Below are 25,498 nucleotides of genomic sequence, written 5' to 3'. Positions count from 1 at the left end.
TAATACCATTACGACTAGGGGAATGATGGAGTTGGGGTATGACTACTTGCTGAGCAACAAGTCAAAAAAAATAAATAGCAAGAGCGGACTAAAGCGACCTCAGGCCCCACAAAAAAAAAAAACATCACCCATTGCGATGCAGCATCCTTGTATGTGTCGCCAAACTTAAAGTTGTAACTAAAAAAATCTGTAAAATTCACTATGTCTCACGTACAGATCAAAACATTTATCTTGTGTAATTTCATACTTGATACTCCTAATGCTGTGGTCGCTAGTCAGGCCCAATGCAAACTAAGGTTTTCGGACAGCATATTTCCAACGTTACAATGTGGGAGGGGCGCGAGGTAAACGGCACAGCCAGCTTCCAATAGCTGCCGGGAGTAAAGGTTGGATAATGGTGAGTGCATTAACTAGCTTAGCGCAGCAGTTGAACTGTCCACCAAGATAGCAGTTAGCATTAGCTAAAGTAATTTTAAAAGTGCATTGTGCAGTTTAAAGAGATAATATTAAAAAAAATTCTACATCATGCATGCTCCATCAATGCCCAGATGAGTATGAAGAGCCCTGAATGTTTTACTGTGACTGCACCTATCAGCTTTTATCTTCCCTTTATAGTTTATCACACTCCACAGTTTCTTTGGTGAAGGGAGGGGCAGAGTTTTTCTTACCTCATTTGAAGTCATGTCTTCATTTGTCAACTGTGGCTGTCACTTTAAGATCGTGCACGTACTCGCACCATGAACGACCTTGACACAGATGTTGCAGTTACGCTTTGGGCCAGAGGTGGCAGTCACAAGTAAAAAAAAAAAAAAAAAAAAGTGACAAACTGCACAAAGATCTTTTAAGCAAAATTGTAGTGTCCAAGTTTTTACATTTGGAAAATCTGGTCACTCAGAGTATTATACATGTACAGAATGTATGGATAAATACTGTATATTGCCCCAGAACAGATGTAGAAGAATGGTGAAGAAACAAAATGTCAGTATTTGAGAAAAAAAAATACAGGTGACTTGTGTCCATGGGGAAGGTATTTTGAGACGCTATGTCCAGTTTAATCTGCTTTTGTGTTTAAGATGTTTTAGTAAACACAAGAAAGCACACCGCCTTCTGTCATTCGGGTCATTGAACTTCAGTAGATATCCAAAACGATTGTGCATACAAAGCTGTTGATACTGGTTGGGGGGGGGGGGGGGGGGGGGCAATAGAAAACAATATTAAGCCCGTGAGGGAAGACACGTGTAGCACACATCGGGAGGGAACACATAAATAAGTCAAATGATTAAAAAGCAGAAGTTACGCTAACGGTTTGTACCTTTCTAGAAGGAGAAGTGAAACTTTTCGAGTCCACTCCATTTATGCACATCTGCACTATGATCCACTCCATTTTTTGAGAGTTCCATCCACTGTGACATTTATTATTATTTTATTTTATTTGACAACAAACGATTATCATCTGGAAGCAAAACATGTGACAAGATGCTTTAGAAAAATTGCTGACCCCACAAATGAATGCTCTGCTGACCTTTCTGCAGAGCAAGCAATTCCTGCGCACATTCTTAATGGGCTGTAATTGTAGCAGTTTTCTACTCAACGAAGGCAATCAAAGAGGAGCAAATTACAAACGACTGGTCACAAGCCCCAAGGGCAGAACGTGAGAGCAGGACACATGCGTGTGCAAAGCCAAACAGGCAACTGAAAGGCTGTGACCCACCCACACGTTTCCTGTATGTTTCATGCAAGACAGCCCTCATGTCTCTTTCTTGTGCTTAGAGAGGAAGTGCGGTCTAATGACTTTGCCGATGTGCCACATACATTGCATGTGGGAGACACTTACCACAATGCACGTGTACATGCGAGAGACAACATGACTTTTTAAACGTTTTGTTTTTTTCACATGATTTCCTAATGCTGTTGAGAAACTTCAAATGAACGTTACACTGCTTCTTCGCTGCACAATATCCACGTGAAGGCCCTTTGTTTTCCTTATATGATGCTTTTTTTATATTTAATACAGAGTAGAGTTTCAATTGTGAAAATCACTTAACCACGGGTCATTCCTACTGGCTCTCTGTCCGGCGGCACAGAGCTGTCAGCCCCTATTTTGTCAAATAGCTTATAGCATATGTTGATTATTTCGATAGATCATCATGGTGTCTTCCTAGCATTCGGTGACAATCGTTCAATCACTATTATCATTATTACTTGATGTATCACACTGTTCAACTTAAGGATATTTCTGATTTTCTGTTCTGCAACAATGGCCTATAAATCTAATACTTGTACAACTCCACCAAATCCCTACTTTTTTAAAATTTTATACACAGTACATTTTACCAATTTAATCAGTGCAGCATCTAAATCTTTCTTAAACTTGCATTCTCAATCTACACATGATCAATTCTGCTGTTTAAGGTCTTTTTTTGATGCTGACTTTAATAAAAACTGTGAGTATACCCAACAGTCCAATATAGGTAGCTATGTTTTTGAGTGTGCCTATGCAAACAAACATTGATGAATGCCACCTTCTTATTAACACGACTATTGTCATTTTTTTTAAATCCCTTTATGTGTATTTAACAATTATATATATTGTCAAAGTCCTGGCTTTTGCCTTTCTGGGTGGAGTTTGCATGTTATCCCCCATGCCTACGTGCACTTTCTCCGGGTACTCCGGTTTCCTACCACACTCCAAAGACATGCATGACAGGTTCATTGAACACTCTAAAATTGTCCCTCGATGTTGATTGTGAGTGTGAATGATTGTTTCGTCTCTGTGTGGCCTGCGATTGGCTGGCAACCAGTTCAGGGTGCGCCGCGCCTACTTCCCGAAGCCAGCTGGGGCAGCCTCCAGCACCCCTGTGAGGAATAAGTCGTTCCGAAAATGGTTGGATATATTGTCAAATGAAAGAGAGCTCCATTGCTGATGTATAGATAGATTGTAATCATGTCACAGTTTTGCATGGTTGAGGATTCAAGAGCAGAGAAGCAGGGAGGCAAGTCTGCGGAGCCTGAGTAGTCTTAAAAAATAAAAAAGCCAAAACAAGGAACATGGAATTATCGAAAATACTACATTGACAAAAGTCCTAATGAAAAAAAAAATGATATAAAGGAACAAATCAATACTGGGACCAAAATCAATATAACAAGGAGCATGAAATGAATAGGCTACTTAAGTGCAAACAGGCACAGCAATAGAAGCAACAAGCACAATAAACAAGCAAAGACTGAAAGAAACCAGAGAAGTAAATACAAGCAAACTGACAAGACAAGGATGTAGACTTGGACAAGACCCGAGTGGCTGGAGGGAGTTTATTGGTTGACACAAGGAACTGGGCAAACGAGAACATGCGGAAACAAAAACAAGACATAAGATGAAACAAAACTGAACAACACTTGACAAAAAAACAAGAACTCGTGACCAAGTATAAATAGTTAGTAAAGGGCACATTAAAATGCAAATGTAAGGGAATAATACAAATATTTTCCTTTTTTTATTTTTTTATTTTAAGAGCTCAGTATTGTTCATTCGGAAATGTCATCATCATTGCTCTTTTATTTTTAATTTTTTTTAATTTTTTTATTTTTTTTATTTTTTTTGTGTGTGTGTGTGTGGGTGAGTATGTGTATGTGCGTGCGTGCGTGCGTGCGTGCGTGTATTTGTTAGCTCACCAGAAAACCTATTAGAAAAAATCTCATACCGTTCACCTAAACCGAACACCAGGAGACCCGAGGGGACCAAAGAAAACCAAGGAAGGTGAAATCCAGCACCGACCAGACACCCCCCACCAGAACTCCTCCCCAGCCCAAGAAACATCCAGACCCCAACAAATCCAAAAAACATAAAATCAGGGAGGCCTCAAGAGACCAAAGGAGAGACCGAGAAAAGGAAGGAAGGACAGACGAAGCCGCGTGAGATCCGCAGACACCAGCCTCCACCGATTCAATAACCTGAGGAGGAAACAGATTGTGTCTGAGTTTCGGTAGATGCTGGTGTGGTGGATCTGGCATGCATGAAAATCTCCACCAAAGAGGGGAGCCGTCGACCCCCGCCGGAACAGAGCAAGCGCAACACCTTAGGGCCCCCCAGGCCGCGGCAGCGCCAAAGGACGACCCCCGGGCCCCGCCAGGGCCACCGGCCGGAGAGCAAACCCAGGAGCAGGAGCGCCCCCCGCCCCAACACGGCCCGCGCCCCCGGCCCAACGCAGCAGGACGGGGCACTGCAGGCCCACCAGGCACCCCACCGGCCCCCAACCCCCGCACCCCCCCCCCACGGCCCCCGTAGCACCGAGACCCGGGCCATGGATGGAGCCCCCGGCCCAGGGGAGGGGAAGGAAGGCGTACCGGGGAGGGAGAAGGGAGGGGGGAAGGGGACGACAAGAAGGGCAGGGGGCAGCGGCAGGGACGCAAAGAGAGGGGGAGAGGAGGAGGAAGGGTGACGAGGGAGAAGGGACAGGGAGGCGGAGGACGGGCGGGGAGAGGCGAGGAGGGAGAGGCCGCAAGGGGGAGGAAGGGGGAGGGGAGAGGGAACCACCGCGCACCCCGGCGGCCCACAGGCCCCGAACCGCGTCGCCGGGCCCAGAGCGACGGACCGCGCCGGAACGGCGCCGCCCCCGACACCAGGGAAAGCCCCGCAACGCAGCACCCCCCAAGAGACCCAGGGAACGGCCAAGACGCAGCCGCCACCCAGCAGCCAACAGAGGGGCAGACCCGCCCACGCCCAGCCAGGGGGGACAGTACCCACAGAATTAACCCACTGGCATGCCGTGAATCCGAATATCAACCCCTGGTGCCCATCGGAGGTGAATCCGCTCGATCCCGCTGGCAGCAGCCGGGTTCCTGACTATAGAAACACAACCATTAGTTACAAATTGCCTAATACAGAAACATCAATGCAAGTTATAACGCTGCTGTGGCTCTCGCTAACAGGCAGAATTAAAATCCAAGTTTAGGTTAAACAATTCTATATACGTAGACCATGTTTCTTTAAATTTTGACATTTGGTTTTTATTTGAGGCAGATATTTTTTCCATTAAAATATGATTTATGAGGAGGTTAGACCATTGGTCGATATTCAAAGTTTGTTTATTTTTCCAGTTAACAAGAATTGTTTTTTTTGCGATAGTAAGGGCTACAAGTATAGATTGAAATTGTTTATGTGGTAAGTCAATTGTTGTTAAGTCACCTAGCAAACACAAGTTTGGAGAGAACGGTATCCTACAGTCCAAGACAGCGGAAAGTTTTTCTAAGACTTTAGTCCAGAAACACATAACCGGAGTACATAACCATAAAGCATGAAAATAAGTGTCTGTAGTGTTTTGTAAACACTGGAGACAAATGTCGGAGTCTGAGAGTCCCATTTTCTTCATCATATATTGAGTAATGTATGTTCTGTGAATAATTTTATATTGGATAAGTTGTAAATTTGTGTGTTTTGTCATTTTAAAAACGTTTTCACAAACTTGAATCCAAAAGACAGATTCCGGAGCTATAGACAAGTCTGTTTCCCATTTTGAGATGGGTAAAGACGTTTTATCAGTATATGAAAGTAACTTATATATTTTTGAGAGTTTTTTTGTTGTTGTCGGAGAAAGCTTGGTAATATCTTTAGCTAAAACAGGCGGTTGGAGCGTACCCTGGAGTGTTGGAATTTGTTTCTTTATCATACTTTTAACTTGCAAATAATGTAAAAAGTTTCCGTTTTTTATTTTATATTTTTGGAGCAAGGATGTATATGATATAAACATATTATCTGAGAAGAGATGGTGGAGATGTGTAATTCCTTTCTGCTCCCACACATTCAAATAAAACGATTGGTTGTTAATTTGAAAGTCGGGGTTATGCCATAGGGGAGAAAGCCCGCTGGGCTCCACTTGGGCTTTTGTCATTTCTAGTGCCTTCCACCAGGCAGTCAGGGTGGCGGAAATCATTGGATTTTTAAAGCAGTTATGTCGCTTAATCGATGTTGTAATAAAGAGTAAATCTAGGAGTCTGAGGTTATTACAATCCTTCTGTTCTAGTTCCAGCCAACAGTTAGTATCTCTATTGGGTTGTGCCCATAAAATAATATATTGTAGCTGGTTGGCTATATAATAGTGCATAAAATTTGGTGCCTCTAGACCTCCTTTGGATTTATTTTTCTGAAGAGTAGATAGACTAATCTTTGCTTCTTTTTTTTTTTCCAGTAAAATTTTGTAACGGCTGAGTCCAACAACTGGAACCAGTTAGCCGTAGGTTTAAATGGAATCATTGAGAAAAAATAGTTTATTTTGGGTAAAACTTTCATTTTAATAGTGGCTATTCGTCCTATTAGAGAAATAGGAAGATTATTCCAGCGCTCCAAGTCACTATAAATGCTATCCAGAAGTGGAGTGAAATTTAAATTAACTAAATCAGTTAATTTAGGTGAGATTTTTATGCCTAAGTATTTTAAATTACCTATAGGAAATGAGTAGTATGGGTCCTGGCTTGCAGGGTTCCATGAATTTTCTGTAATAGGTAGAAGTGTTGATTTTGTCCAGTTAATAGAATAGTCTGATAACTGTGAGAATTTAGTTATTAAGTTAAATACTTCCCCTAACGAAATAGCAGGCTTTTCTAAATAAAGTAAAATATCATCGGCATATAGATTAATTTCATGTTCTGTTACCCCAGAGTGAATTCCTTGAATCATTCTTTCCTGGCGTATGGCTAATGCAAGCGGTTCAATAAATATTGCAAATAATAAAGGCGACAGTGGGCATCCCTGTCTTGTGCCTCTCTGTAGAGTAAAACTCTTAGATATAATCCCATTAGTAGTAACAGTAGCTTTAGGAGAATCATATAATACTGACACCCAGTGAATAAATGACTTCCCAAAGCCAAATTTATTTAAAACAGCAAAGAGGAAGGACCAGTTAACTTTATCAAAAGCTTTTTCTGCATCCAATGATATAATAACTGCCTTTTTATCATGCCGCTGTGACATACTAATAAGGTTAAAGAGCCTTCTAATATTATTAGTAGAGTGACGCTCTTTAATAAAGCCTGTTTGGTCGCTATGAATGATTGTCGGGATTACTGTTTCTAATCTAGATGTAAAAGCCTTAGTGATAATTTTAATATCAGTGTTAATTAGTGAAATCGGACGGTAACTTGATGGAAGGGTGGGGTCTTTTTCTGGCTTTAATAAAAGTTTAATTGCTGCTGTATTCATGTGTGGGCGTATGTGACCATTAGTTTTAATTTCTGTTACTACTCTTAAGAATAGTGGAGCAAGCATTGACCAGAAGTGCTTTAAAAATATAGCCGGATAACCATCCGGGCCAGGTGCTTTGCCATTTGGCATACTATCTAGAGCACTGTACAACTCGTTTATAGTAAGTGGTGCATCTAACATATCTTTATATTCAGTAGTTACCTGAGGTATATTTAAGCTACTGAGGAATGCCTCAATATGCTCTGGGTTAGGTTTATTAGTTTCTGAGTATAGGTTGTGATAATAATTATAAAAAATTTGATTAATTTCTTCTGGTGATTGTGTACATTCACCAGTTGTCCCTTTAATAGCCGTTATAAGCGATTTTTCCCGATTACGTTGAAGTTGGTTTGCAAGAAATTTACCTGATTTGTTATTATATTCAAAGTTGTTGTATCTCAATTGTTGTATTATAAACTCTGTCTTTTTAGTTAACATATCGTCTAACTGTATTTTTGTATTTTGTAAGTCAGTCCATATTTGGTTATTTAGGTTTATTGCGTACTCATCCGTCAGTTGTTTAATTTTATCTTCCAAGTCTTTTTCTAATTTTTGATCCTGTTTCTTTTTATAAGATGAATATGATATAATTTTACCTCTAATTACTGCTTTCCCAGCTTCCCAGAGAAGAGCTGGAGATAGGTCTGGAGAGTCATTTATTTCCAAAAAGTCTGCCCATTCTTTTCTTATAATTTTGTCAAATTCTGCGTCGTTTAGTAGTGAGATGTTAAAACGCCATGTAGGTGGTGCTTTAAAGGTATAATCAACTTGTAGGGAAAGGGAGACTGGTGCATGGTCGCTAATAATAATAGGATGTATTTTTGTAACGGTTTTATCAGCAATAGAATTATTTGTAAGAAAAAAATCAATTCTTGAAAAGGACCGGTGCACAGCGGAAAAGAAGGTAAATTCCTTCTTATTTGGGTTTTTAAGTCTCCAGCTGTCGACGAGGCCAAAGTCATCCATATATTCCCCTATTACTTTTGTAGATTGTGATCGCCTTATACATGTTGTTTTATTAGAACGATCTATTAATGGATTTAAGGTTGTGTTAAAGTCTCCTCCAATAATAATAGTAGAGTTCGCTGCTAATTCAAACAGCTTAGAGAAAAATTCATGGAAAAAAGCCGGATCATCATTATTAGGGGCATATAAATTACCGAATGTATATATTTTATTAAATATAGTCACCTGAATAATAATGTATCGGCCCTCTGGGTCTGTTATTGTATTATTTAGAGTAAAGAGTAAATTCTTATGTATGAGTATACAGACTCCCCTTTGTCTACTGTTATAAGGGGCAGAGTACGCTTGGCTAAAAATTTTTATCAATAAGTAATTTTTCTTCTGATTTTTGTAGGTGGGTTTCTTGTAGGAGGCAAATATCTGCTTTTAATTTTAAGAGATGGTCTAAAGTTTTTATTCTTTTTGCCTGTGAGCGAGCGCCACAAACATTCCAGGAAACCAGAACTAATTTATGCATACAAATAATATAAACTCAGTCCTATGTATATATCTGTATAGGCCATTTGCCACCACTGGCATGTTATAGGATAGAATCAAAGTGGTTAGGTGATTTATATAGTTTGTATAAAATATGAGGTAACGTATAAGGTAACGTGTAAGGTAATGTGTAAGGTAACGTGTAAGGTAACGTGTAAGGTAACGTGTAAGTAAATAAAACAGTGCAAAAACGAGTAGGGAGGTGAAAGTGAAGGAAATTAACAGGGGATTAAACATAACAATACACCAGTAACCCAAGCGAGATTTTTTTTAAATTTAAATATACTTTAGATATAGTTGTGTATTAATATTATATTTATAATATAGCCTAAACATAATAAGTATTCATATTTTTGGTTTTATAACCACATATACAGTATATGTATACACCTAGTAATCAAACTAAGTTTAGTTCCACCAATGCTAATTAGAACAGCCAGGGAGTGGAATTGGGGTTCCGGAATAGTTGGCCATCGATATATAACGTATCAACGGCTATCGTAGTCCGTTTACCCTCCTGCCTATTTTGTTTCATTATAGGAAACAGTACCTTTCGCCGCTCATTGATCTCTCTCGGGAATTGATCATTCATTCCAAATGAGGTCCCTTTAAGCTCCCGTCCTTTACTTTTAACAAATAATTTCTGTTTAAAATGCTCAAACTTGGCAATAATAGGACGGGGTTTGTTGCCTCTACGGGCTCCAAGCCGATGTACCCGGTCAAAAGAGATGTTATTTACCGTCTCCTGAGGAATTTTTAATGACGTCGTCATAATTTTTTTTATCTCAACCTCTGGGTTATCAGAGGTATTCTCAGATATACCTGAGAATATTAAATTCTCCCGCATACTACGGGATTGGACATCTAAAACTGTTTCTTTTAGCGTTTTATTCTCCTTTTTCATAGTTTCCAGCTCGGCTGAAACAGCCGTGAGTGTAGAATGTAGCTCGGCATTTTCCTGTTTAAGGACACTTACCTGCTGACTGACGAATTCCAGGCTTACCTTTAATTCTTTGACGTCCTCGAGGATGAGGCCGAGGACGTCAAGTTTTTTATTTATGGACTCCAGCACACTGACCGAAACGTCCGTAGTGGTTAGGTCGTCCGTGTCCGTCGCTGAGTCGTTTTTCCTCTTCTTCGAAGAAGGTTTCTTCGACGGTTTCTCGACGGAAGGATCCTCCATCGCGCAGCTGTAAAAATATCCGTCGATGAAACGTTCAAGGTCCTCCACGTTGGGTGGTATTTGAGATCTGCCGGATGAAAGAGAGAAGAGAAAAGCCAAGATATATGATGGTTAAATTTGGATTAGTTTAGTATAATAGAGCTAGTTCTATCTTAGCAGCAGGGCGCCGCCATGTTAGGGTTTCTGGTCTCGCTGTAGGTCTCGCGATAGTCACAGCATCTCGTGAGCGACTTCCTCTCCTAATACAAATACAAAACAAAAATACAAATATTTTCTTATCGTCACTCTATCATCCAACGCAGATATGGTATAATGTATGTAATGTACAACCAATACATTTCTTGGTTTAACGGGACAATTTGACATCATGAGGTCAAGATGGCACCTAAAAATTGCAACGTTACCTCGCCATTGCGAGGCTTCAAATGGGATGTTCTCGTGGCCACTGATCTTAGAGATTCATCAGTAGGCTTTAACAGAAAAACAGAGACTGGAAAAGTCGCAGAAAGGCATAGACATGGACGCCCTTGTAAATGTTTTGGTCGATTAATGGAACACCCGTAATAAATTTTGCCATACTAAATTTTGCTTAATTGAAACATTAAGCAGTTGGACGTGCATTCAATCGTTTAAAGAAGCTCAAATGAAGTTCATCTGTAAAGTTTATGGAGCGTTTTAGGTTCATCTTGAATTTTCACCCCAAAGCTGAACATCGCTAACTTTTTGTGAGCTTGTTTTTCACCACTTACTTGGAAAAGCTGCAGCTGCACAGGAATTGCACATCTAAGGCCACAAAGAAGTACTTTCCTCAAAGCGAGTCGCAATCTCAAACTGAGGATGGTGCTTAGCAATGAGAAAGTATCTCGTGAAACATCACTTTAGCTGAATTGAAAAACTGGATCCAAAACACTTTTTGATTAGCTCCAAGGCCTTTCTTGAACTTTACTGCCCAACTCATCACTCCTCTCTCTACCTTTGCTCGCAGGTGCCAACTCTATCATTCCCTTCGCTACATGGCTCTAACTGCCTTTACTTCTCTTGCCCATTCACTATTCTGTCAATCTGTCCTCTTGATGTCTGACAAATCAGCCTTTACAGATTTTCACATACACAATATTTGGACCTAAACCAGTTAGCTGGTTAATGATGGTAATGTTTACATTTTATTACCATACAAGTTATCTCACTTTTCTGACTGGAAAAGTTTAAGACCATCCTAATTTTACCATGATTATTATTAATAATATTATTCAAGAGATCAACTAGCTCCTAACATGAACATTGGTCAGAAACCTGACTCCAGATCTTAGTGGTATCTACCTTGATCACTTGTGTTGAGAATGGAGATGGACAGTTCACATGACAATGTTGACATCATTGTGGTCCAAGTACATAGGCTTAGTTAAATATACAACAGAAGAGAAACTATCGTACTCTCTAGGGGTGTGCCAAAAAATTCTCATAAGAATCGCTCATTTAGTACGATTCAGAATTTATTTAAAATGTCCCAAAATCGATTTTATTTAAATTATTTTATACTGTCTTGCCTTTGTCTGTATGTGCATTTATTTGGAACGCTGTTCATGTTGTACCTGATTTGGCCACTGAGGGGCACTGTGGTTCCACGCGGTCTAATACACTGTTAAGTTGTAGCCACATTAGAGAGCAGAAGGAAAAAGTCACGATCAAGTTATTCCAATAAAAGTTGGGTTTTTTTCCAGCGTGATGACCATTCTTTTGAGTGATAAAATTCCTTGCACATCTTTAGATTGAAGCAAAAATCATTGTCAATCAAATCATTTCGAATCGGAAATCATCCTTATTCGAAAATTGATTCTGAATCGAATCGCAGACCCAAAAATCGGAATCGAATCGAATCGGGAGGCATTCAAAGATTCCCACCCCTAGTACTCTCTGTTACAACACTGCTTTCTAATGTGTTTTTCTATTCCAATGTTGCGGTCATCTGTTGTTTAAGTAGAAGAGACAACACAAATTATTTAACATTATAGAGCAACTAAAATAAAAGAGATCCACAACCTCACGGTTGGGAGATGACCACTCTACCAATGAGCCAGGTGGCACTGTGGCGTTAAGATGAGTTGTCGGTTAATAAACTAATTAATAAAGGAACTTGTAATCTAACTTAGTTACTTTTAAAAATCAAGTAATCTGTAAAGTAACTAAATAACTTTTAAAATCACTCAATCAGTAATTAAGTAACTTTTAAGACCAAGTAATCTATAAAGTAACTAAGTTACTTTTTAAAGTAACTGGCAACACTGCTTTCTAATGTGTTTTTTCGATTCCAATTTTGCTGTCATTTGTTGTTTGAGTAGAAGAGACAACACACATTATTTAACATTATGCAGCAACTAGAATAAACGAGAGCGGGTCACACGTTTGCCTAGCCACATGTGGATGGGCAGAATTTTTGGAGCATAATCATTTGTACCCCAAAGCCCAATTAAAAAATCACTAGTGAATCACTGCTCTGTATTCTATGTAAAATATGCATGAGAAGGATAAAGAAAGCACCATCTGGTGGAAGTGTGTCCCCACTGCCCTTAATGCATCGTCTTCACTATAATTGACTTGAGGTTTGGGGTTGTAGACAAGTTCTGTGGCAAAATATAAATATAGATTCAATGTACCTTTTTATATTATTAATGATGAAATAACTGTATTATTAACAGGAATAAAGCTGGTGATTAAATTAATGATGATGAAAGTAGTAGAGTTGATTGCTGTAGAAAAAAAAGTTTGTACCACTTTTGCTGAAAAGTTAAGAAAGCAATTTAAAGGGAGGATTGCTTTTCCTTCAGAGTCAGGACTGTCTCGTTCTGTCTTTGGCACCCACTACTGCACCTTTAGCTCAAAATCAGCAACCAGTCGACCGATGGCAAACAGTTCAGTCGAGGTCAGACGGACTGAGAGTGCTGAGTCAGGCAGATACAGCAGTCAGAGAAGGCTCTTATTGTCTCAGTACATGTTGCTCCTATTAAACGATGGAGGCCAAGCAGAAACTTTGGAAAATTAAATGTCAGAGCTAATAATATTAAAGCGGTAATAAATGAAACGCTGTCTTCCTCCATCATCTTTTCTTGGCCTCCCCTCACATCTTTAACCCATTTCCAGTGTGTGCACACAGTGATTTATTTATGACACCATAAACTCCCCTGATCTCTAGTGCTTTTTGTGAGAATCAGATACTGGTTCAGCTTTTTTTCCCCTTTTTTTATTATTTCATTTATTTTTATTTATTTCTTAATCAGTGATGTTTAACGGCGCTTCAGTGCCAGCTAAGTTTGATTGGTGTGTAAATGAGTGCGTGCTTGTCTAAAATCACTCTGTGTTCCCCGAGAAGATTGATCTGTGGTGAGAGAGGGAGCGAGCGAGAGAAGCAAAACAGGGTTAGAAAGTGATTACAGCAGCCAGAGAGGCAAAACGGCAAACACTTAGTCAGGAAGCTGATATTTTCCCAGACCTCCTTTTTGGGGGGAGTCTGATCCGACAAACTGCGCTTCCTCTAAGGGGGCTAATAATACAACAGGCCCATTGTGTGTAGTTTCCCCCTCATCTGATTGAGCAAGAGAGACGCCGTTTGCGTGCAATCTTTCTACTACCATTGAGGTTGGGTGGAGTTTCTCCTGCCATCAGATTGGATTGTCACACCACATGGTAATAATGCACTATTATAGTCTGGCTCAGATGAACATGAATAGGCAGATAAAAGTGCTCCCGTCGAAACGGTACATCTGTCTATGTTGCACTTTTCGAGTCCTATAATTTAGGGCAAAGCAAGTGTGCATTACCAGATGTAAAATATGTGAAAAAATGTTATTGAAAGGTCTCATTCTTATCTGAATGAAACCATCACGACAACGTGTATACATATCGTTTCCATTGCTTTCCTAATTTAGTTTAGACGTTTGTGATTCACATTTTTTTTTCTATATTGCTGTAATAAGCTGTTTGCTCACATTTGATATACTCACACAAACATATACCGTATGTTTAAGACGAGAGTTATGCATAGCACTATGTTATTAAGAAGTGAAATGACATGAAAGTGGCAAGAAAATCACAATGTCTGTTTTTTGACACAAAAGTTCATCTGTGGCTGTACTGGGGTCCTAATGCAATGTGAAATGTGCATTTGAAATTACAAAAAAAAAAAATCCACAAGAGCAATATGTTCCATGTGTGTCCTGTGGGAGGGATACTGCCTAGTTTTATTAGAAACTGTGACGGGGCAGCTGCTGTATTAAGAACAGCCCCCCTTCCCCCCTCCCACGCATAAAACTAAGCATGCAGTGAAATTACTTGTGAAGATGAATGGCTTTGCAGTGCGCGTGACACCGCCTTATATAAAATATAATTGATCTCGATAACGATCGCTTCCCTGTCCACCAGATTGTGCGCTATAATGAGGCACAAGTCCCCTTCACATTTGAATTGGTACGGTGCCGATATCTTGGAATCAATACTGGGAATCAATGGTGCCATTTTTTGGTATTTATTTAATAATAACATCTAAAAATAATAATAATATTAACATTAATTTGCAACAAACAATCTCTGATAAATACCAAAACAACATTATACGTTTTTTGTTTGTTTGTTTGTTTTTATGGTTATGATCATGGGGATGTTGGGGCGAGGGGTGGGTTTTCTTTTTGTTGTACTATGGATGTTTTATTTGCTCAGCACCTTGAGTCGCATTTTAATGTATGAAAGGTGCCATATAAATAAAGTTTGATTGATTGATTCATTGATTGATTAGTGAGTTTAAAAGAAATGAGCAAAAAAAAGTAAAATAAATAAAATTAACAATTTTCAAATAATTAAAGTACAATACAAACAATGAAAGTATAATACAAACAATCTTACAATCTTATATTCATAGTCGTTTTTTTAATCTTCTTTTATTTATCTTGTGCAGTTATTTTTCAACAACACAATGGCCCATTACACGCTGCGCGATGAATTTGAACCCAACTTGGACCAGACCATCTAAAAAAATTTACGTTTGGAAGAGAATTTGAACGAGTATAAAGTTAATAAGAATCACTTGATTGCACCTGATGTGGTACATACATTGCTACATTTGATTTTTTTAACTTATTATGATGGTAAGGCCATGCACTTGCCAGCAGGATTTAATTTGGCCAGCACCTTAAAGCCCCCCATGCCAAATTAAACCATGCAGGGAAGTGTGTGGCTGTACCATTGTTACGATATACTTTATTAGCGGTTGAGTTCGATTAGCTCTGTAGTTAAGAGCCAGAAATGTATTTTTTACATGTGTGAACGTGTGTGTGAGTGGGCGATGTCGTCCGCAACGGAAAATCGCAAGCACTTCCACTCCCTCGCAGGCACAACTTACAAGGATCAGTTTAGGCTCTAAAACATTTGATTTGACGTGAATCGATACATGGTAATACTGACCCAAAACGGTCTGTATAAAAAAAGTACAGATTTTGGTAACCTACCCCTAACTACAGCTTTATATTATTTTTCATTGTAAATTTGGAAAAATACATATTTCCCGTTGTTATTCACCTTTCTGCCACAAGAATTTAGAAATAGCGTAAACCAAGGAATGTGCCGTTGTGAGTGGCTAAAAGAAGTATATAACCAAGACAGCATAACATTAAAGACAGAACTCAAAAAGCATCCAAATTTAGTCATGATCAAACCCACAAGCATGAGAGGCTCATCCCATGTGGCCAGTTTTCCTGTCACTTTCTACACACAGTCAATCTTAAAGAAGATGCCACACTATGCTGAGTTTGCCTTTTAAAATGCAATCCTAGTGTGGGAATTCTGCAGTTAAGGCATACCATGAGCACAGGAGGCTGCGTGGGTCACAGTTGGTTCTGTACAGTTGATGAGCTATTGCACTTAGTGATGCAGGGACCTCCTTCAAGGCTAAACGGGGGTCTTGCATGTGGCTGCAATATTTACCATCCTCCATGGACCAATATTTTTCTATCCACCCATTCATCCATTAAGGAAATATCTGAATGTCACTCACTGGACGGGAGCACATACCTCTGCCAAGGCCAAACTGGTTCTCTGGCCCTTGCTGGCGTTTTACTGATGCTGGAGCCACTTCACTGTGTGTGCTGTAAGACAGAAGTGAATCCATGAACGAAGCCGTACAACTGCATTTGTTGGATGGGGAAAATTCCATAGTAATTCCATCTATCCATGCACTGTACTGTTTATCTTCATTAGGGTCGCGGGTGTGTTGAAGCCTAAACTCACTACAAACAATTCAAAGTCGTCAATTATCCTCCACTGCATGTTTTTGCAACATTAAACCCAGAGAAATGGTGAAAATAAAGTCATCACTTTTATCCAGATTCCCGATAAAATGTAAGGGGTTCTTTGTTGATGCACGTGCCACCCCTCCACAAAATGTCCTCAAAATTGGACATGTAGCGCTTTAAGCAATCCTGATAGGTAACTAATACTAACTAACTCAAATCAAATAATCACTTTCTTTACACTTGAATGCTTGGCGGGCTCATGTGACTCGTGGCCTTGGGTCCATGTTTGGCTGACCATGCGTCATGTTTATCATTAGGTCTATCAGTTGGTCTGTGCACCTGTGCTTTTGTGTTTGGGTTTGTGTGTGTGTGTGTCCATGGATGAAATGTCCACTCCTGTTGTGTTGACAATGCATTCCACTTTCCACTAGCCCACCTGGCCACTCTGCTTACCTTGCCCACCCATGTTGTTCTGTATTGCTTGTCTTTATTTATGAATAATGATACTGGGCAGCACAGTGGTTGACTGATTAGCACATCTATTTGAACCTGCAGTTCTGGGGTTGTGGGTTCAAAACCATGCTCCGGCCTTCCTGTGCGGATTTCTCATGTACTTCCCATGTATTTGAGGGTTTTATCCAGGTACAATGGTTTCCTCCTACTTTCCCTAAAGATGAATGGTAGGTTCACTGAAAACTCGCATTTGCCCACAGTTGAATGTGAGCGTGAATGGAAAATATATATTTAGCTAGAAGAGAAATGATCTAAATTTAGTGTGCTCATTACATCATGTTAGCAAACCAAAGTACACTTGTTGTTTGAGAGGTCATCACTTGTCTGCAAGGTAAGAGGGATAATCAAGCAAGCAAGCAATTACTAGTTAACGAGTTGCTGGGAACTAAAATAACTGGTTTTTGATTCCCGCCCCTACCCATGATGAGTGTATGTAAGCGTCTGACTACAATTAAAAAGTAGTTGACAAAGATTTATTTTGAAGAGGAGAAATGTCAGGATCAATGTAAAAACAACAACAACTAGGGCTCAATGTATGCTGCAGGCCCCCAACAGGCCATAAAAAGAAATCATTTGGTTTCAGGTGATGACAATGATATTTTCAGTACATCATACTCTTCTGCCCTGCTGTAAAATTTAACGTGTCCTCTTTAAACTTTTCTCCGGTTTTAATTTAAAGGGCAGACACCAGTAAAACTATGCAGCTGTCTGCTCTCACCTTCGCTCTGTAAACCTATTGCCAGCTGCCTGCCCTCCACTCTTGACCTTGTTTTGATGAACACTGCAGCGTGTGTGTGTAGGTGTACATGTGCTGTGTGAGTGTATAGGTGTCAGTAGGCTTTCAGCTAACCTTCGACCTCTGTGACTGACAGGCTAAATATAGCCACCTTGCCGCTCCCGCTTGGGCCTCTCTTGCTTTCCCCCCTTCAGTTTCCTGACTGCTTGCTTGTCAAAAGGACGAGCTCTCATGCTGGGACATTATGTGTGTTTGCATGAGGAGTGGGTGTGTGGACGTCACACAGACGGAGAGGAAGGAGAACACGTTCAAGTGTATGTTTGTGTATTGCTAAAGGGGGTCACAGAGGAAGACACTGTCCAGACACCTCAAAGATAACAACCTCTATGGTTGGTCATGGAGCTTTGTGTTTGTGTGACTGACACTGGAAACACTATCTTGTAATTATTTAGTCAGGCTTTAACCTCTAACCCCTCTTATTTGACCTCTGACATCCTGTTCAACTAGGGAGAGGATGGATAAATTCATACATATGCACAGCACACTTCAGAGCACATTGCAATGACTTATATCCATTTCCTGGATCCTGACTCAAACCACGTAATGATTTAACCGGTCTCAACCGGTTTGTCCACAAAGTTTTTATTTAAACGCATTTACGGTCACACAACATGTGGGGAACTTGACACTTACTTTTAAAGTGCTCTGCCAGACATTTTTTAATCAGTGTTCAAAAGACTGTAAAATGTCATGACAAGAAGCTAAGGGCTTCAATGTAAATTTAAGACATCATATCATCTATTTCTAGTGTGATTTTTTTCCCCCCTCTATTTTTCATGGGGAAGCACGAACATATTTACCAGCTAAAAATGCATGAAGCATCTCAAGAAAACGGTGAGTAATTCTGCAAGAACAGAATTGATTGCAGCATCCATTCGTCTATGTTAGGCATGATTGTTTCCCCTGGCATCCGCGCTTCCTGGTTTCGTCACAGCTGCATATCACGCCCCAAACAAAATGTCGCTCTGTGATTGGTCCGTTCGAATCGGTGGAAATCGACTGGCTCGGTACAAGATGTATTCTCAGTAGTTTGTGAACTCACAAATACCGCGAGAATTCATCTTGCAGAGCAAGGTTACTACATTATACTATTGTGTTCATGAATGAAGTAAGTAAACATCATTTATTCATAATTTTTACAATTTATTTTTATGTCCGCAGTGCATGGCTTCCGTTCGGCATTTTTCATTTTTGGAATGTATACTTGCAAAACGTTTAAACGTATTTAAATACGTACATGTTTAAACGTATTTGCAAAGATGTTTAAAAAATACATTTGAAGGCTAAATGCTAACAATATAGCATTTTTCCCTATAATACCACAGTATATTGACGATAAAAAAAAGTTTTTTTTTTCTTTTAGCATTTGGCCTACATTATGCCAATGTTCGTAAATTAAGTAAGTTTAAACCTTGTTTATTCAAAATCTTTAATAATTTATCATTATGTTTGCAGTTCATGACTTCCATTCCCATTAGCCACGGGGGTATGCGTTGGAACGTATACTTGCAAATACGTTTGAACATATTTAAATACACATATGTTAATTAAACGTATTTGCAAATATGTTTAAAAGTACTTTCAAATACAACGTAGTTGTAGGCTAAATGTTAACAACCTAGCATTTTTTCCTATAATGCCACAGCATATTGACGATTACAAGTAAAATGTTTTACTTTTTTAGCATTTGGCCTCATTATACCAATGTACATAAATTAAGTAAATGAACATTGTTTATTGCTTATATATCTTTGATGAATTATTACTATGTTTGCAGTGCGTGACTTCAGATCAGCATTTGTTCTCATAATGCCATGGGCTATGCATTTCAACATGCTTGCAAATACGTTAAAACATACTTGCAAATACGTTCGAACGTGTATATGAACACGTATACGTAAATCCATACAGTATTTACTGTAAATATGTTCGATTGTACTTGCAAATGTTTACTCCACAATGGCAGTTCCACGCATCTGTACAATTTCAATGTGCTTTAAGTTTTCTAGTCATCAGTTCATTGCTTAATGGTGGTATTTAAACAATCAGACTTCCCAGGTTACGGAAAATAGAAAATACCGAATTACAACGGTGACATGCAATTATGTTTTAGAGTTTACCTGGAGGGGAAACTTTACTACTGGAGCTTGGTGAATATGTTGTCTTAGTGCTTGGTTGACATATTTGTTTGGGCATTTTGTGTGCGTGTGTGTGTGTGTGTCTCAAAGAGCAATTGTGTGAGAGTGTGCATATGTCAGCAAAAATCTGTGTACACCAAACAGCCCCTATCCTTAAATCCAGGGTGAACTTGGATGTTCCTGTTTTCCAAGTCTTTCTACACAGACTGACAGTAGTTATTTTTAACTGAGTCATTTCTCAGGCACTCAGCTCTCACACTGATGTTTATCACGCATAAAGTCCCTTTGCTGCATGCAACTGCAGCACATAAACCCTTAATATGATCTGGCAAGCCTCTATGTTGAAAACGATGTGATCGGTTGGTCAAACCACAGTGTGTTGGTTTCAAAACAAATACTGTTAGGAAACACTTTTATGTCACGCCCCCTCTTAAATAGCATTAGAGGTTTAGGACCATTTTTAAAGGGACATTCAGTGATCCCTAGCGCCATCTAGTGGCGAACTAATAATTCATTCATTTTAAAAAACGACTGTTTATGTCAATAGTATGCAAAAAAAATATGTTGTATTGCATAAACATATATATTATTTTCATATAATCGTAGGTCTAGTAATCACTAACTATATTACAAGGCTGGAGTCTCACCTTTCGAGATCTGCCATGTTTCGCCACCATCTTCCTGTTACGGGTACCCAAAGGACAATTTCGCAAATGTAGTTAGCCCGGGTGGTGCTTGCATCGAGTGTCGGACCCAATGGGTCGACCACAGCTTACCTTGTCACTTTCTGCTTTGCTCTCACAGGCTTTTACTAGCTTTTTATTTGGACTAGCTCTTCCCGCTAGCCGCTCTTGTAAGCCACTACAGCCTCTGGCTTCGACTAACTCCCGCTAGCCGCTCTTGTTAGCTGCTCCAGCAAATTCTGGCTCACTCGGTCTTTTGGCGTCACTCGCCGGCCTTCATAGCGGCTGCCAAGTTGCTCGTTTGCTCACGCAAAATAAGAATTGGTGTTAGGCTTGCAAAATGTGGTCTCTCTGAGCCACCGTAGTTTGCATGCTCCTGCGTGCTTCTAATGCTATTCTTTGACCACTAGATGGTGCTAGGGATCACTGAATGTCACTATAAGAAAGGGCTTCAGTTATGCCACTTTTTTTTTTAAATACTGTGCATGTACTGTAAATAAACTGTATTTTTTGTGTACGGGGTCTTCACGTAAAACAATATTTTCACACACAAAAACAAGAAAAGCAAATGATTTAGAACACAACTCACCAGTATGCTGAATGTACTCTACTATGCTTTCTGGCAATCTTGTCTCTTAAATGCCGGTTTCTTTTCTTGGAACTAGTCTTGTTCTGTCTCATCATTTTGCCTTTTCTCCTCTCTGAGAGAAGCAAGATATTTGCTTTTCACTCAATTTTTTCCATCTAGTGGGTTTACTTTTTTTTATATATATACCGTATCCCAGCCGAAAGTTTTAACACATCTTTCAGAACCTGATGATCATTAAAATATTTTGTGTGTGTATCTGTGACCAGTGATTGAATTTAACTCATTCACTGCCAGCCCAGTTAAAATGGATTTTTGACGTCTATAGCTGTCACTGGCACTGAATGAGTTAATGATAAAAGGGCCTTCTAAGCAATGATGTAATAGTAAATAGAAAATAATTGAAAAGCTTAAAAAAAAAAATCCATGTCATGTTTGCAGCTGCGCGCTTGTCCATTGTCACTTCACACCACCAGTAACCATCGTAACATTTCAACTTTGGAAGGGTGAACTTTGACCTTTGTAGCAATGGCCCTTGACCCTAACAGGTCCTAATGGTGCAGAGGGGACTGCTGGTGACAGGAGACAGGAGGAAACACGCATGCATGTGACGACCGGCACATATGTGCTGGCTCACAAGCAGTAGCGTGGCGAGCGTTGCTCTGCAGACCAGGCGAGTGACGGGAGAACCAGAGGGACACGCAGCAGAGCTCAGCTTACAACAGGAAACTGCTGAGACATGCAGCTCATGTCTCTTTTCAAATTTATGGACCTAGCAGACACACAAGCTCACACAGTCGTAAGCGTGTTATTGATTTCATTTCTTTTGAAGGATATTGGACACGGTTTTAGGGTTTTTCTGTTGGACATATTACCATCTCACAAGTCAACTTATTTTATTTTATATGAGGCTTAGGCATTCAGTTATAATGTCTTTGCAATCATCTGATTGACGTACCCACACAACACCTACAACTTTACAAAACTTAGTGTACAGGTACATCACAAACAAAGTGTAAACCAGTTGTAAACGTGTGGTATTTATAACTACGATAAAAATGAGTTGAATCAGGTTTGTGGGTTTGCTCTACTTCCAAAATAACATGTCTGAATAATGTGCATGTAAACAGCCTACCTACAGTAATTAAGTTTTTGTGAAGGTTAAACTGGACACAAACTAATTTGTTTTGGCCAGTGGGGAGCATACCTCTCCTAAAAATAATGAGCTTCATAGTTTACCCTTTACTAAACCTCCCCAGTAGGCCACAGATGGCCTTTCAATTACCCAGCTAATACATACAGAAATGCAATGCATGGCATTATCAATGAACGCAAGAGCATTCTTAGCTGCTTATTAGCAAGCAGACGAGTTCACATGCGTACACACGCACTCGGAATCATATGCAGAGGAATACATAAGCACATTAGCATGCACAAACATGCACCTTATTTTGCTTATGTGCCAAATAAGCAATCTTTGCGGAGGTCACCATTTCACACTGCTGCACTGCAAAAGTGCCAATCATCCTTCCCACAATGCTAAGTTTTGTTTTCCCATTTTACATATGCACTTTAAAAGTTGACTTAACCACTTAAAAAGCATGCGGAAACCATTCCATTGAACATGGAAGCTTAAATTTCTTTTAAATATGAACCTCCATGTGTCCAAAATTGCTTGACGACAGGCATAATATAATCTTTATAATACTACGAAATCTGGGACAGTACTTAAATTATTTCTTACAAATACTTTTCCATAAGCTTTGTAGGTTTAAAGCCACTTAACAGTCTTGTACAAAGCTTCTTCCACAATGATACATCCTCAAGTGACAAATCTGACCAGAATGCAATGCTATATACTGTATATATATTTCGTGAAATAGTCAGCCACAATTAAATTGCCATACACATAAATATACTGTATAACTGACACACCTCAAATACAAGCCCCATTGTCTACTCCCATCCCACAAAGTTTCTGTAATTAGCTTTACTAGGACTGAAGCAGCAGGTAGCATGGTTAGTAGTGGTTAGCATGTCAGCCTCATAGTCGAGAGGTCCTGGGTTTGAATCTCGGCCTTTCTGTGTGGAGTTTGCAAGTACGCTGACAAGATGCAGACAGAGGCCACAGTACACTTTAGAACAATAATTATGAAAAGTCGCTCTGGAGTAAACGTCACATTTTTTGTGGGTAATTTATTTGACAAGAACCGAGACAAAAAAAAAATAGAGCTCCACGACTTGAGTTGCCACGAGTACTACTTCTTCCATTTTCTTCTTCGACTTTCTTTTGCCGCTTGTCAAATACTTTTGGTGCAGTTCCGCCACTTCCTTTATCATGGTAAAAAAAAAGGCAGCCACCGGCGGTAATGCAATAATCCTGAGCTAGTTGCACAGAGTATAAATCGCAGAACTAGCCAAACTATACTCAACAAAAATATAAATGCAACACTTTTGTTTTTGCTTTCATTTTTTTTATGATGAACTCAAAGATCTAAAACTTTTTCCAAATACGCAATATCACAATTTCTCTCAAATATTGTTCACAAACCTGTCTAAATCTGTGCTAGTGCACACTTCTCCTTTGCCATGATAATCCATCCCACCTCACAGGTGTGCCATATCAAGATGCTGTTTAGACACCATGATTAGTCCACAGGTGTGCCTTAGACTGCCCACAATAAAAGGGCACTCTGAAAGGTGCAGTCTTGTTTTATTGGAGGGATGTCTGACTCGGCCCCAGATATGGCACAATATTTGAGAGAAATGGTGCTATTGTTATGTGGAAAAAGTTTTAGATCTTTGAGTTCATTTCATGAAAAATGGGAGCAAAAACAAAAGTGTTGCATTTATATTTTTGTTAAGTGTATGAGAACAGGTGTGACTAGTATAGTCCCAAAAATACAATATTAAATTATATTAATGTATTTTTTATTTTATGTATACATACTGGCGGCACGGTGACGAGTCCGGGCTTCGGCCTTCCTGGGTGGAGTTTGCATGTTCTTCCCGTGCTTGCGTGGGTTTTCTCCGGGTACTCCGGTTTCCTCCCACATTCCAAAGACATGCATGGCAGGTGAATTGCTCCAAATTGTCCTTAGGTGCGATTGTGAGTGTGGATGGGTGTTTGTCTGTGTGTGCCCTGCGATTGGTTGGCAAACAGTTCAGGTCGTACCCCGCCTACTGCCCAAAGCCAGCTGGGATAGGCTCCAGCTCCATTCGCAACCCTTGTGAGGACTAAGCAGTTAAGAAAATGGGTGGATGGATGTATACATACTACTTCCCTTATCCTTAGTTATAAAAAATATATATTATTTTATACTATTATCAAAATGCATTTGTATAAATAAAACCCCATCATTTATTACAGTATAGATATCTCCTCAACAACAAGAATAACAGTGGTGAAGGTAAATAAAACTGCAAATATAATAAAAAAATATTTGTAACTATACAAGCACACTTTACTCATTATCATTTAGGAAAAAAAACATATCTACATGTGCAATGTAAAATATTTATAGACTGTGTGCTAATACACAGAAAAACAAATCATGGTGGGTATCTTGATATGGTATTCTTTGGAGAAATGTTTGTCTAATTTTGCCTAGTTTGATATGGCCTCTTTCTTTGACATAATCCGATGAGAAAGTTGTGGAAAACTGATTGCGTATAAGTCCTACTGTTTCCAGATATATCATTCTCTATTGATATGCTAAAAAGACATTTGGGATCAGGATTTTAAAGGAAGCTATCCACGTGGGAGTTGTGGGCTAGTGGAGGGTAGCTGCATAATCAGCTCCGCCATCAGTTAACTGATGTTCTGCATAATAGAGATGGGATTTCTGGGTCAGTATGTGTGTTGGTGTATGTGCGTACGTGTGTGTGTGTGTAAAGGGTAGCAATAGGGGCTTGTCCTTTTATCTGCATGAAAATGTGTATGTCTGCGTGTGTATGCATGTTTGCATTTTGTGTGTGTGTATGTCAGGGGCATTGACCTCTCTCCCCACAGGGAAAGACAGTCACCATCTCATTAGGGAAGAGAAATTGAGAGCGAGATGGATAGACAGGAAATAGAGAAAAAATTAAGATGGTGAAAATAAAAAGACAGCGAGCCCAGAGGCAGTCATAGAATGTATTCAGAGGTCAAAGGTCACCCATCCATTACCAGAATGAGCAGGAAGGGCTCTGGCAAAAGACGTCTTGAAGTTTTCCAAAGGCATGCACAACTCAAAAGAGTTGAAGTCAGAATCCAGACTTGACTGTTTTTAATTGACTAAGAGGCACTCAGTGGGAGTTTGATGTTGAGGAAACAGGCTAAGGAGACTCTCGTTGTGGGTTCGGCGTCATTACGAAGGCACAAAATCCATGTGTGTTTAAGTGCAACAGTATGCGTGCGCAGTTCAATGTAGAAAGGTGTAAATGTTTGTGACAATGGCATTATTATGCTATAGTCGTGATCTGGCTTTCTTTGTGTTAACTAACTAAGATTAAAACATCAAGTTGTGATATTTTCTTCTTCTCTGACTTTGAGACAAGAAGGTAGAGAAGAAAGGGGAGGGGGTTAGAAACTTGCAAGCAAAG

The 25,498-nt window shown here is 39.6% G+C and overlaps 1 long non-coding RNA gene across 2 annotated transcripts in view; it reads left to right on the top strand.

Moving 5' to 3' along the window:
- LOC147172049 (uncharacterized) overlaps positions 1-25,498 on the top strand; it is a 112,890-nt gene that overhangs the window by 65,855 nt on the left and 21,537 nt on the right. The gene's annotated exons all lie outside the window — the stretch shown is intronic.

Source organism: Leptonotus elevatus, chromosome 6 (assembly GCF_054856555.1).
Source record: "Leptonotus elevatus isolate MCC_2025b chromosome 6, RoL_Lele_1.0, whole genome shotgun sequence".
Lineage (NCBI taxonomy): Eukaryota > Metazoa > Chordata > Actinopteri > Syngnathiformes > Syngnathidae > Leptonotus > Leptonotus elevatus.
This window is presented reverse-complemented; position numbering and strand designations above follow the sequence as displayed.